The 13,799-nt window shown below is 52.4% G+C and overlaps 1 pseudogene; it reads left to right on the top strand.

Annotated features, from left to right (window-relative positions):
* Positions 1-11,902: 11,902 nt before the first annotated feature.
* On the top strand, positions 11,903-12,020 carry LOC115838090 (annotated as a pseudogene).
* Positions 12,021-13,799: the final 1,779 nt, after the last annotated feature.

Here is a 13,799-nt window from a genome sequence, read left to right as displayed (position 1 = left end):
GAAGTTTCTCTGTGTAAGCACCCAGTGTCTTGCCCTAGGTTTTCTAGGTCTCACCTGCCCACCCAGAATCTTTTCTGCAAGCCCCTTAAGGGTGCCCACCCCAGTGCCTGGCCAGCCCAGCACCCCTAAAACACTCTAGCCAGTAGAGGGGGCCCACAAGCCCTTCTCTCACCAGCTAGCACTTTTCTCACCACCTTCCTCGAAATACTTGGGGGCAGCAAGGATGTTAGCAGGTGAGAGTCTCCCACTCACCGTGGTGAGAGTGGTGGGGAGTACCCAGGGCTGACCTGACTCACAAGGGAAGCAGTAACTGTAGAACCTGCCAGCCTCCCTGGTCCCTGTGCCCATATGGCTTCGGCTGGCAAGGGCTCAGACTCTAGGTTGCCCTGAAGATCAAGGCTTTGTCTCTCCCATTCTGCCCATTCCTGGGTTTCTTCCCAAAATGACTACTGTGGGGCCAGTCATGGCACAAGGGCCAGGACCTCTAGAGAGGCTGGGGTGGGGAAGGATTGAGCCTAGTGATTCTTAGAGGCCTTCTGGGGCCTAAGAGCTGAAATCTCAGGGCCCGGGTTTCGCTGAAGTTTGCTGAAGACAGCAGCCCTGGCCAGCAGGAGACCGACCCCGCACCACCCCAAACCAGGCAAACGGTGGCCACAACCCTCATCCACCCACCTGGTATGAGGTCACTGAGTGGGGAAACAGACAGGAGCGGGTGGCCACTGGACTGATAGACCCAGGGCTCTCCCTTGCCCAAGCCTTAGGTTCAAAGGCTGAAAATAACAGTGGCTTCCAGTTTGGAAGTGGCCAAAGGACAATCATGACCAGAGACTTAGGAGTATGATTGTAATATCCTCACTAGGTATTGACATGTATGTACTAAGCACCTTGATAGAGGATTTCACTTCCTTCTGAGTCTTGGGCTGTATGTGCTATTATTAGCCCCACTGTGCAGATGAGGGAATTGAGGCAGCTTACCCATGGACATCGATTTGACCTTAGCCAAGCCAAACTGAATTGCAGGTTCCTAAGGACGGCAGCTCCTCCCCAGACCCCTGGGACCAAGTCACTGTGGCTGGTGTGCTGGGCATCCCTGAGCCCCAGCCACCCAATTTTACTGGCTCCAGGGTTCTATAGGAAGGAAAAGGGGTAGAAAATTTCAAAAGGCTTCTTCCTTTCAGGGAGGGGGGTTCCCTTTCAGGGGCTTCTCGAATCTCTACCCACTCCAGCCGACTCTGAGGCCATGTGGTCCTGGAACAAGGCCCCTCTGAGGGCGGCAGATGGGGCAGGCGGCCCAGGCACACAGCATGGTTGGCTCTGTGGCCCAGGGCCCACAAAGGCCTTATTGAGTCACCACCAGCCCCCGGCAGAGGCTGAGGTGGCAGTGGCGCCGAGCGCCTGCCACCTAATGACTGTCCTGGCCCAGCCAGATGTTCCGCAGACCTCCGGAGCGGCGGACCAGGGCCCGCCCGGCCAGCCGGCACCACAGAGGCCACTCTAATTCCAATTAACCAGCTTCAGCTGAGCAAACAGCGGGCAGTGTGGCCCAGCCCGGGCGGTAGGCCTGGCCCGCAGAGCCTGCGAGTCTAGACTCCAGATGTGAACCACCACCACCAGAGTACCATGGAAAAATGGCACCAGGCCGGGCAAGGATTGGGCTTGCATGCTGGGGAGGGGGTGTGAGTGGTTGGGCAGGGCCCCGAGTGGGCTGGATGCCAGCCTCACCTGGTTTGGGGTGGATTATCAGGAAACTGCTCTAGAACCCAAGTTCTACCCTGCTTTATTAGATTCTGTTTCTGTGCCTCAGTCTCCCATGACTGTGATACAAGAGAGGGTTCCAAGGGGAAAACCAGCCCTGCTGAGACCCCAGTGTGCACTTGGACGTATTTCACATGTGACTAGCATTATGCTGGTGCAACTGACCCTTGAACAACACAGGGATTAGGGGCACCAACCCGTCATGGTCGAAAATCTGTATAACTTTGGAGTCCCCCAAAACAACTAATAGCCTGCTGTTGACCAGAAGCCTTACCTGATAACATAAACAGTCAAAACATTTTGTATGTTATACGTACTACACTGTGTACCATAGAGTAAGCTAAGAGAAAATGTAATTAAGAAAATCGTAAGAGCCGGGCACGGTGGCTCATGCCTGTAATCCCAGCATTTTGAGAGGCCAAGATGGGCAGATCACGAGGTCAGGAGATCAAGACCATCGTGGCTAACACGGTGAAACCCCGTCTCTACTAAAAATACAAAACCTTAGCCGGGCCTGGTGGCGGGCGCCTGTAGTCCCAGCTACTCAGGAGGCTGGGGCAGGAGAATGGCGTGAACCCGGGAGGCAGAGCTTGCAGTAAGCCGAGAGAGGCAGGCGGATCACAAAGTCAGGAGTTCGAGACCAGCCTGGCCAATATGGTGAAACCCTGACTCTACTAAAAATACAAAAATTAGCCAGGCACGGTGGCAGGCGACTGTAGTACCAGCTATTCAGGAGGCTGAAGCGGGAGAATCACTTGAACCCAAGAGGCAGAGGTTGCAGTGAGCCAAGATTGCACCACCGTACTCCAGCCTGGGGGACAGAGTGAGACTCCGTCTCAAAAAAAAAAAAAATCATTCAGTGAAAGTGGGTCATCATACATAAAGATCTTCCTGGTCTTTGTGTTGAGGAAGAGGAGGGGGTTGGTCTTGCTGTCTCGGGTGGCAGAGGTAGAAAAAAAGTCCACGTATACGTGCACCTGCACAATTCAAACCCGTGTTGTTCAAGTTTCAAATGTATCTTAGATTTACTTAATCGTTGTAACAACCCTTTGAAGTACCTACATCAGTCTTACGATGGGGAAACTGAGGCAGAGACCGTAAGTAAGGGCCCAGGGGGCATGTGAACCCAGAGTGTCTGGCTTCCAAGACTCGTATTCACCGTGGTGCTGTTTGACATGATCAGGATAATGGATCCCCGGTTCCCTTTTTTGGGGACAGCATTGGAGAAGGGGGTTTGGCTCCTGCAGTGTGAATGGAGCGGTCTTGTGCTCGACTGCGAACAGGGGTTAGGACCTGCTTCCCAGGGCGGGTCCAGCTTTCTGAGGGAAAGCCTTCAGAGCCTCCATCAGGCCGGCACCAGGTACCAGTTAAGCACTGGGCAGGGAACAGAAGTGGTCAAACGCCGCTTGCCGCGACTTGAAACTGCTGAATAAATGGATAAGGTCAAGCGCTATGGCTTAGGGCAGTAGTGCCTCCGGTTCCTACAATCGTGTCTGGGGTCCCTGAGGAGCAAGGCAAGAGTCGCCATCCCGGAGGTCAGAGTTTAGCTGTTCTTGCACAAGCAGGGAAGCTGAGTCACCCCAAAACACGGGCAAGACTTGCGGTGGTATCAAATGGCTATCAGGGGCGGGGCCTCAGGGGCCGGGGCGTGCTCCTGCCTCCCCGCCCCGCTTTTGGATTCCCTCCAGCATTCCGGGCCAGGGCGCGGGAGGCGGAGGCCGAGTAGAGGAGAGGAGGCTGCATCCTGCCCTGGTGCGTCAGGAAGGGCCGAGCGAGCGGGAAGGAAAGCACCACCCCCCACCCCCGCCGCGGCCACACCTGGGTTCTCCAGGCGGGCAGGGGGGCCCCCGGGCCGGCGCCTGGCTCCAGCAAGTCTGGGCCGCCTCCCCGCGCCGCCCCGCGGGGGCCGCCAGATGGGCTGCCCGCCCGCCCAGCGACGCAGGCAGGAAACGGCCGGCCGGGCTGCCAGGAACGCGCTCAGGGGAGGGGGCGGGCCCGGCCTGGCCACGCCCGCCGGGGGGAAGGACGGACCAAGCGCCGCCCGGCGGGGACTGGTGAACTCCAAGAGCCTGCAATCCCCGTCCCTGCCTTTACTAGCTGGGTTTCCTTGGCTAGGTCGTTTTACTTCTCTGTGCCTCAGTTTCCCTACCTGTAAAGCGGGGGCTGCTTGTCTCCGCTCTTTTCCCTTTTCTCTTTTATTTGTGCAGCAGGGTCTCACTCTGTCGCCCAGGCTGAAGTGCAGTGGCCCGATCACGGCCCACTGCAACCTCGACCTCCTGGGTTCAAGCGATCCTCCAGCCTCAGGTGGGACTATACGTGTGTCCCACCACGCCTGGCTGCTTTTTTTTTTTTTTTCCCCTGGTTGACACGGCGGTTCTCACTCTTGCTCAGGATGGTCTCGAACTCTGGCTCATGCTATCTTCCCACCTCGGCCTCCCAAAGTGCTGGGATTAGAGGCGTGAGCCACCGCACCGAGCCTCAGCTATTTTCGTGTGACACTTTCTTTCCCTTCTCTTCCTTGGTTTTCTTACCTGAAAAATGGGGTGAACAATTGAACCTCCCTCAACCATGGGCTAAGCCTTTGTTTTCCTCTCCACCGTGGCCCCAACACTTGGCCCATTGCCTGAAACATGAAGGCACTCAGTATTTGTTTTAAGAGTGACTATAAAGGTTTGGGACAATCCTGAGGGCCTGGCTACGGCAGGCATTTCATAAATGGACACAAATTATCAAATTACCTAGAGTCTAATGTTTACCAACCTGCGGCTTCAGGCAAGTGACTTCCCATCTCTGAGCTTCACTTTCCTTGTCTACTTAATGGCTGTGAGGATTAAGTAAAATAAATAAATACATGGAAATCACATATAGTGTGTCCTCAATAGATATTTATGGAAGAGTCTCCAAGACATAAAAAAAAGGGAAATACCATTTGAGTAAATTTGAGGGCAAGGAATATACAAACGAGTTAGGTGGCTTGGAAGAAAATTTTTGCTATATATGTAAACTAAGCTGTGTCCTGGGTGGATATTTTGCTTGTTGGTTTTTGAGACAGGCTCTCACTGTAGTCCAGGCTGGAGTGCAGTGGGGCAGGCATAGCTCACTGTAACTTTGAACTCCTGGATTCAAGCCATCCTCCCACTTCAGCCTCCTGACTAGTTAGGACTACAGGTGCATGCTACCACAACCTGCTCACTTTGTACTTTGTTTTTTTATTTTTATTTTATTTTACTTATTTATTTATTTATTTGAGACGTAGTCTCGCTGTGTCGCCCATGCTGGAGTGCAGCGGCGCAATCTCGGCTCACTGCAAGCTCCACCTTCCGGGTTCACACCATTCTCCTGCCTCAGCTGCCCAAGTAGCTGGGACTACAGGCGCCCACTACCACCCTGGCTAATTTTTTGTGTGTTTTTAGTAGAGACGGGGTTTCACCGAGTTAACCAGGATGGTCTCCATCTCCTGACCTCACGATCCGCCCATCTAGGCCTCCCAACGTGCTGGGATTACAGGCGTGAGCCACCATGCCCGGCCTCATTTTGTATTTTTAAAACTTTGGCCCGGGCACGGTGACCCACCTCTGTAATCCCAGCACTTTGGGAGGCAGCGGCAGGCAGATCACGAGGTCAGGAGTTCAGAGACCAGCCTGACCAACATGGTGAAACCCTGTCTGTATTAAAAAGAAATATGGCCAGGCGCGGTGGCTCACGCCTGTAATCCCAACACTTTGGGAGGCCAAGGCGGACTGATCATTTGAGGTCAGGAGTTTGAGACCAGCCTGGCCAACATGGTGAAATCCCGTTTCTACTAAAAATAAAAATAAAAAAATATTAGCTGCCTGTGGTGGCACGCACCGGTAGTCCCAGCTACTTGGGAGACTGAGGCAGAAGAATTGCTTGAACCCAGGAGGTGAAGGTTGCAGTGAGCCGAGATCGTGCCATTGCACTCCAGCCTGGGCAACAAGAGTGAAACTCTGTAAAAAAGTTTTTTAATTAGGCTGGACACGGCTCACACCTGTAATCCCAGCACTTTGGGACGCAGAAGCATGTGGAATGCTTGAGGCCAGGAGTTCAAGACCAGCCTGAGCAACACAGCAAGACTCCTCCCAATCTCTAAAAAAATTTTCTTGGCCAGGCGCGGTGGCTCATGCCTGTAATCCCAGCACTTTGGGAGGCCGAGACGGGTGGATCGCCTGAGGTGAGGAGCTCGAGACCAGCCTAACCAACATGGTGAAACCCCGTCTCCAATTAAAAATACAAAAATTAGCCAGGAATGGTGGCAGGTGCCTGTAATCCCAGCTACTCAGGAGCCTGAGGCAGGAGAATCATGAGAATCGCTTGAACGCGGGAGGCAGAGGCTGCAGTGAGCCGAGATCATGCCACTGCACTCCAGCCTAGACAACAGAGAAAGACTCCTTCTCGGGGAAAAAAAAAAAAAAGGTCGGGCACAGTGGCTTACGCCTGTAATCCCAATACTTTGGGAGGCCAAGGCGGGTGGATCACGAGGTCAGGAGTTTGAGATCAGCCTGGCCAACATGGTGAAACCCCGTCTCTACCAAAAAAAAACAACAAAAATTAGCCGGGTGCGGTGGTGGGCAGCTATAATCCCACTTACTTAGGAAGCTGAGGCAGGAGATTGCTTGAACCCTGGCGGCAGAAGTTGCAGTGAGCCGAGATTGTACCACTGCACTCCAGCCTGGGCAACAGACGGAGACTAAATCTCAAAAAAAAAAAAAAAAAATTAGGCTGGACACGGTGGCTCACATCTGTAATACCAGCATTTTGGGATGCCGAGGTGTGTGGATTGCTTGAGGCCAGGAGTTTGAAACCATTGTCGGCCATATAGCAAGACTTCATCTTTACAGAATTAAAATTAAAATATTAGCCAGAAACGATAGCACACACCTGTAGTCTCAGCTACTCACGAGGCAGAGGCAGGAGGATTGTTTGAGCCAAGAAGGATTGCTTGAGCTTGGGAGGTCAAGGCTCCCGTGAGCCATGATAGTGCCACTGTACTTCAGCCTGTGCAACAGAGCAAGACCAGGTTTCAAAAAAGGCCAGGCACCATGGCTTAAGCCTGTAATCCCAGCACTTTGGTAGGCCATGGCAGGTGGATCGCTTGAGCCCAGGAGTTACAGACTGGCATGGACAATATGGCGAAACTATCTCTACAAAAAAATACAAAAATTAGCCGGGTCTGGGTGGCTCACACCTGAGGTCCCAGCTACTCGGGAGGCCGAGATGGGAGGATCACCTGAACTGGAGGTGAGCCATGATTGCACCACTGCACTCCAGCCTGGGTGACAGAGACCCTGTCTCAGAAAAAAAAAAAAAAAAAAGAAAGAAAATTAGATGTAAAAAACATTGAAAATAAAACAGCACATTTGGCCACCCATAGTTTACTTTCAGATTTTTTCTATGCTTATTTTTTTAAACCAAATCAGGTCTAAATGAAATATTTTTTCCGCTGGGCGCGGTGGCTCACGCTTGTAATCCCAGCACTTTGGGAGGCTGAGGCGGGTGGATCACGAGGTCAGGAGATCAAGACCACGGTGAAACCCCGTCTCTACTAAAAATACAAAAAATTAGCCGGGCGTGGTGGCGGGCACCTGTAGTCCCAGCTACTCGGAGAGGCTGAGGGCAGGAGAATGGCATGAACCCGGGAGGCGGGGCTTGCAGTGAGCCGAGATTGCGCCACTGCACTCCAGCCTGGGCAATAGAGCGAGACCCTGTCTCAAAAAAAAAAAAAATTTTCCATAGTTAATTTTCTTCCCATTTCAGTCAGTTGTCATGCCATCTCACACCCAGACAACATCCAACCTTTGTCATTTTAAGGCAAACAAGTGTGACAAACAAGGCTATCTTCATGTGAAGGCAGACCCCTGCAGAAGATGCCTGGTGGAGTCTTTGATGGGCCCTCCCTACTGCCTTCCCAAAGCCATGGGTCCCAGCTCTGTGCCCCCTTGGATCAGCCCAGTTGGGGGTACCCAGCAAAGGTGCTGCTTCAAGACCCCCATGGGCCTGTCCACCTCAGACAGGTGCTTTCCTTTGCTGCCAGAAGCTGGGCACCCACCCCCTGAGGCTACCCCAGGTGCCAGTTGGGCTCTGAAGTGGAGGGGAGGTGGAGGCACTGGTAACACTCAGATGGAGAAAAGGTGAGGGAAAACCCAGGGTGCTGAGTCTGGAAAACAGCATTCTTAGGTGTGGAGTTTGGGGGAGAAGCTGAGCCTCTTTCTGCCGAACCGGAGTCCTTTCTTCTTGACAGGTTCTCTGTGCAACTATGCGTGCATGTTGGGGGGGCGGGGTAGGTGTTTGAAAGTGTCTGCTCTTGTGATAATCTATTCTAATGGACCGGGTTTGGTGGCTCATGCCAGTTATCCCAGAACTTTGGGAGGCCAAGGCAGGTGGATCACCTGAAGTCAGGAGTTCAAGACCAGCCTGGTCAACATGGTTAAACTCAAAAATACAAAAATTACTCCAGCATGGTGGCACGCACCTATAGTCCCATTGTGTCCGCAACTAGCAGGTTCTTGGTCTACATTGACTTCAAGAATGAAGCTGCAGGCCCTCGAAGTGAATGTTACAGTTCCTAAAGGCAGCGTGTCTGGAATTTTTTCCTTGTGATGGTCGGACCTGTTCGGAGTTTCTTCCTTCTGGCGGGTTCCTCATCTCACTGGCTCAGGAATGAAGCTGCAGACCCTCGCAGTGAGTCTTACCGCTCTTAAGGCGGCGTATGCGGAGTTGTTCATTCCTCCCGGTGGGTTTGTGGTCTCGTTGACTTCAGAAGTGAAGTTACAGACCTTCCCCATGAGTGTTACAGCTCTTAAGAGGCATGTCTGGAGTTGTTCATTGCTCCTGATGGGTTCGTGGTCTCACTGGCTTCAGAAGTGAAGCTGCAGACCTTCATAGTGAGTATTACAGATCATAATGGCACTGTGGACCTAAACAACAAAAAACCAAAGCCTCCATAATGTGGGAAGGAACCCTAATGGATTGTCACTTTCAGCATGGGCAACCAGCTTTTATTCTCTTATCTGGCCCCACCCACATCCTGCTGATTGGTCCATTTTACAGCGAGCCGATTGGTCTGTTTTACAGAGAGTTGATTGGTCCATTTTGACAGGGTGCTGATTGGTGCGTTTCCAATCCCTGAGCTAGATACAAAAGTTCTCCACGTCCCCAATAGATTAGCTAGATACAGAGTGCTGATTGGTGTATTTACAAACCCTGAGCTAGACACAGAGTGCTGATTGGTGCATTTACAAACCTTGAGCTAGATACAGAGTGCCTATTGGTGTATTCACAATCCCTTAGCTAGACATAAGGGTTCTCCAAGTCCCCACCAGATTAGCTAGATACAGAGTGCCGATTGGTGCATCCACAAACCCTGAACTAGACACAGGGTGCTGATTGGTGTGTTTACAAACTTTGAGCTAGATACAGAGTGCTGATTGGTGTATTTCCAATCCCTTAGCTAGACATAAAATTTCCCCAAGTCCCCACTAGACTCAGGAGCCCATCTGGCTTCACCTAGTGGATCCCGCACTGGGCCGCAGGTGGAGCTGCCTGCCAGTCCTAGGCTGTGCGCCCACACTTGTCAGCCCTTGGGGGTCGATGGAACCGGGTGCCATGGAGGAGGGGGTGGTGCTCGTCTGGGAGGCTTGGGCGGCGCAGGAGCCCCAGGGGCGGGCGGGCATGGCGGGCTGCAGGTCCTGAGCTTTGCCCTGCGGGGAGGCAGCTAGGTCCCGGCGAGAAATTGAGCGCAGCACCGGTGGGCCGGCACTGCTGGGGGACCCAGCGCACTCTCCGCAGCTGCTGGCCCGAGTGCTAAGCCCCTCACTGCCTGGGGCGGTGGGCCGGCCGGCTGCTCCGAGTGTGGGGCCCGCCAAGCCCATGCCCAACTGGAACTCTAGCTGGCCCGCAAGCATCCCACGCAGCCCCGGTTCCTGCCCCTGCCTCTCCCTCCACACCTCCCCGATGGCTGAGGGAGCCGGCTCCAGCCTCTGCCATCCCAGGAAAGGGCTCCCACAGTGCAGCGGTGGGCTGAAGAGCTCCTCAAGCGTGGCCAGAGTGGGCGGCGAGGCCGAGGAGGCGCCAAGAGTGAGGGAGGGCTGCGAGGGCTGCCAGCACACTGTCACCTCTCACCGTCTATTCGGGAGGCTGAGATAGAATCAGCTGAACCTGGGAGGCGGAGGTTGCAGTGAACCGGGATAGCACCACTGCACTCCAGCCTGGGTGACAAAATGAGACTGTCTCAAAAAAAAAAAAAAAAAAAAAGGAAGAATCTATGCTAATGTTTGGGTTTCTACTAGTTGTGGGTAATGGTGAAGTTGAAATCTTACGTGGACCAGTGCTGTAGTTGGGTTTCTATATGGTTGAGTTTGTGAATGCATGATTGTGTGTTTGTGTCTAAGTATGTTTAGGAGTATGTGTTTCTGAGAACATTTGTGAGCAAGTGCCTGCATTGGTGGGTGGGTGTGTGTAAGAGAGATAGATCATGTGGAAGCGTTTGGCTTGATAAAAGGGCTTTTGCAAAGGCATTGCCTGTGCGAGTTTGTGAATGTGTGCTGTCCCATCTGCTTGCTTGCTTTTTCTTTTTTTTTTTTTTTTTTTTTTGTTTTTTGAGACGGAGTTTCACCGTTGTTGCCCAGGCTGGAGTGGAATGGCGGGATCTCGGCTCACCGCAACCTCCGCATCCCAGGTTCAAGTGATTATCCTGCCTCAGCCTCCTGAGTAGCTGGGACTACAGGCATGCGCCACCACACCTGGCTAATTTTGTATTTTTAGTAGAGGAGGGGGTCCTCCATGTTGGTCAGGCTGGTCTCGAACTCCCAACCTCAGGTGATCTGCCCGCCTCGGCCTCCTAAAGTGCTAGGATTACAGGTGTGAGCCACTGCGCCCAGCCCTGCTTTCTGCGTGTGTGTGTGTGTGTGTGTGTGTGTGTGTGTGTGTGTGTGTTTCAGGTCTTGTTTCTTTGGTTCATGCTTCCCTTTGCCTGGGTCATCCCCCAGTGGTGCAGTCACAGCTCACTGCAGCCTCAAGCTCTCAAGCTCCTGGTCTCAAGCAATCCTCCCACCTCAGCCTCCCAGGTAGCTAGAACTACATGTGTACACCACTGGCCTGGCTAATTTTTTTTCTTTTTCTTTTAATTTTTTTTTTTGAGACAGTGTCTGCCTCTGTTGCCCAGGCTGAAGTGCAGTTGCACAATTTTGGCTCACTGCAACCTCCGCCTCCCGGGTTCAAGCGGTTCTCCTGCCACAGCCTCCCAAGTAGCTGGGATTACAGGTGCACACCACTACGCCCGGTTAATTTTTTGTATTTTTAGTAGGGACTGGGTTTCACCACGTTGGCCAGACTGGTCTCCAATTCCTGACCTCAAGTGATCCGCCTGCCTTGGCCTTCCAAAGTGCTGGGCTTACAGGCTTGAGCCACCGCATCCCGCCAGGCTAATTTTTTTAATATTTTTGTAGAGACAGGGTCTCACTATATTGCCCAGGCTGGTCTCAAACTCCTATCCTCAAGCAGTCCTCCTTCCTCAGCCTCCCAGAGTGCTGGGATTGCAGGCATGAGACCCTACACAGTCTGTTTCTACAGCGGCCTTTCTGCGGCTTCCTCTCTTCTGGCCTCATGGAGAAACCCCAGAAAGAGCATAGACTCTGGAATTAGAGAAACAGGGTTTGGAATTCTGTGCCATTCTTTCCCTGTGTGGTTTGGCCAACTGATTCAGAGGCTGTTTCCTCATCTGTAAAATGGAGATATATAGTCAGTGGTCCTTGTTATTACTCTTATCTCCCTGCTACCTGCCCCGTTCCCAAACACCAGCCAGTCGTCTCTGCTCTGGCCAAATTGATGACAGCTTTGTTTTTCAAGCCTAAAACCGGCTTCTTCCAGTTTGCTCAGCAGCTATTTGCTAATCATCCAGAGTGACCTAGGACGGATTTACATGAGCGGAAGAGCCACTGGGGAGAGTGCTGCTGGGAATGCTTCCACAGAGATGCTGATTGTGTGCATGCTGTGAAAGGCTCAGATTTTTCTGTTCGGGCCCAAATGCGCAGCACAATCTGTGGGAAAGTTGCAATAGAGAAAGCAAAAAAATAAAAATAAAAATAAATTAAAAAACAGGAGTTTTTACTTCCTTAATAAAATTGTTTTGGTGCTCACTTTGGCAGCACATATACTAAAATTGGAACTAGACAGAGATTGGCATTGCCCCCAAGCAAGAATGACATGCAAATTCGTGAAGCCTTTAATCAAAAATAAAATAAATTTTTTTTCCCGATCTGTGTCTCTTTTAAGCCCCACAGGATAGAAAATGTCCTAAAATAAGAAATTAAATAAGAGGGGAAGCCTCATGATCTGTTCTGGTTTTTTGGGTGGTGGTGGTGGTGGTGTTTTTTAATGGGTCTCTCAGGATTCCACCAGACCCCCGTCCCAGCCGCTGTGTGGTCTGGGCCTGAGAACACCAAGCCCCCCGACCTGCGGCCCACGCCCACCCACCACCCAGCCTCGGCAGCGGTTTCCCAGGATTCACATGGTAATGAAGGCATCCATCTTCTCCCAGACACACACTGGGCCCTCCGACCCTCCCAGGGCCCACACAATGGCCCACAGCGCGGCGGCCTCACCACCTGTTGGATTTTCCCAGGGAAGGGAGGGAGGGGGTGGAGGGGAAGAGCAGTCCATCTCCTCCCAGTCCCCAGCCCCATTTGCACCCTGGTCGCAAGAGTCAGTCAGCGAGGGCACCCAGGTACTTGGACTCCCAGTCCATCCTCAGCACCCTGTTTCCTCATCCTCAAACTGCAAGGTGGTTGGGAGGATTCTAATGGGAATGGTAGTAAGGACATGCTCGGGAACTGTGGATTGCCAGACAAAGAGAGCAAAAGGCTGGGCACAGTGGCTCAGGCCTGTAATCCCAGCACCTTGGGAGGCCAAGGCGGGCAGATCACGAGGTCAGGAGTTTGAGACCAGCCTGGCCAAAATGGTGAAACCCCCATCTCTACTAAAAATACAAAAATTAGCCAGGCGTGGTGGCGCGCGCCTGTAATCCCAGCTACTCAGGAGTCTGAGGCAGGAGAATTGCTTGAACCCGGGAGGCAGAGCTTGCAGTGAGCCGAGATCACCCCATTACACTCTAGCCTGGGCAACAGAGTGAGACTCGGTCTCAAAAAAAAAAAAAAAGCCATCAATAATAATGAACTTGATAATGACTAATTAATAATAAACAGGCGCATGCCTGTAATTCTGACACTTTCAGAGGCCAAGGCGGGAGGATTGCTTGAACCCAGGAGTTCGAGACTTAGCAAGATCCCCTTTCTATACAAAGTACAAAATAATAATAATAAATAAAAATAAGGCCAGACAAGGTGGCTCACACGTAAAATCCCAGAACTTTGGGAGGTGGAAGCAGGTGGATTTCTTGAGCCCAGTACCTTGAGACCAGCCTGGGCAACACCTGTCTCTAAAAAAATACAAAAATTGGGCTGGGCACAGTGGCTGACGCCTGTAATCCTAGCACTTTGGGAGGCCGAGGCAGGCAGATCACGAGGTCAAGAGATGGAGACCATCCTGGCTAACATGGTGAAACCCAATCTGTACTAAAAATAGAAAAATTAGCTGGGTGTGGTGGCACGCACCTGTAGTCCCAGCTACTTGGGAGGCTGAGGCAGGAGAATCCATTGAACCGGGAGGCGGAGGATGCAGTGAGCTGAGACCGTGCCACTGCACTCCAGCCTGGCAACAGAACAAGACTCCATCTCAAAAAAAAAAAAATTGGCCCGGCTCCTGGGCTCATGCCTGTAATCCCAGCACTTTGGGAGGCCACAGCAGGCAGACCACCTGAGGTCAGGAGTTAAAGACCAGCCTGGCGAACATGGTAAAACCCCATCTCTACTAAAAATACAAAAATTAACTGGGCCTGTTGGAGGGTGCTTTTAATTCTAGCTACTTGGGAGGCTGAGGCAGGAGAATCGCTTGAACCTGGGAGGCAGAAGTTACAGTGAACCAAGATTGCGCCACTGCACTCCAGCCTGGGTAACAGGGTGAGACCCTGT

Source organism: Nomascus leucogenys, chromosome 13 (assembly GCF_006542625.1).
Source record: "Nomascus leucogenys isolate Asia chromosome 13, Asia_NLE_v1, whole genome shotgun sequence".
In the NCBI taxonomy this organism is placed as follows: domain Eukaryota; kingdom Metazoa; phylum Chordata; class Mammalia; order Primates; family Hylobatidae; genus Nomascus; species Nomascus leucogenys.
The sequence above is the reverse complement of the archived record's forward strand: the minus strand, read 5'-3'. Positions and strand labels throughout refer to the sequence as shown.